Consider the following 875-nt stretch of genomic DNA (forward strand, 5'->3'; position numbering starts at 1 on the left):
TTTAAATCTATTTAACTAAGTTTAATTAAATTGATAAATAATATTTTATATGAAAGTCTTTATATATAGTATTTTTAATCCAGTGGAATCTATTTATTTTAACATATGTTATAGTGGTTGCAAAATAACTATTATAATAATATTAAAATGAATAATTTTGGATAAAAATTAAAAGGATATATATTTTAAATCAGAGTATCCATTTTGATTTCTTATCAAAAAGATTATTTACTTCTTGTAAAATAACATAACTATTTTTCAGTAGGAAATTGAAACCACTCTCTCGTACCCAGACTAACACACTGAAAACCCTAAACGGGCGTGCTGGTAGAGCTGTCAAACGGGCCAACCCATAGCGGGGCGGGCTAACCCATGGCGGGCCCATCATTTGGCGGGGTGGGGCGGGCTAACCCACCAATTTGGCGGGTTGGGAAATCTCCAACCCAACCCAACTCAAGGCGGGCCGCGGGTTAGGCGGGCCAACCCGCGGGCCTATTAAAAAAATAAAAAAATATTAAAAATATTAAAAATATTAAAAATTTTAAGTTTGAAGTATAATTTAAATTGATTAAGTTGAAAGTTTTAACTTTGAATTATAATTTTTAAGTTTAAATTGTATTTTAAATAGATGAAACCCACTAATTCATTAAGTTTTATACTTTAATTTTAAAACTTAAAATAAATAAATAAACTTTCTCAACCCGCGGGCCAACCCAAGCCCGCCGCGGGCTAACCCACGCGGGTCGCGGGCCTAGGCGGGCCAACCCACCTCAACCCATCTTAAAATGGGTTGATAAAAGTTCAACCCAACCCGCCTAAATTACATGGCGGGGCGGGCCAACCCGGCGGGCCTAACCCAACTTGACGGCTATACG

This window comes from Curcuma longa, chromosome 16 (assembly GCF_044706935.1).
Source record: "Curcuma longa cultivar G26 ecotype Majalengka, Jawa Barat chromosome 16, ITB_CL_G26_1.1, whole genome shotgun sequence".
NCBI lineage: Eukaryota > Viridiplantae > Streptophyta > Magnoliopsida > Zingiberales > Zingiberaceae > Curcuma > Curcuma longa.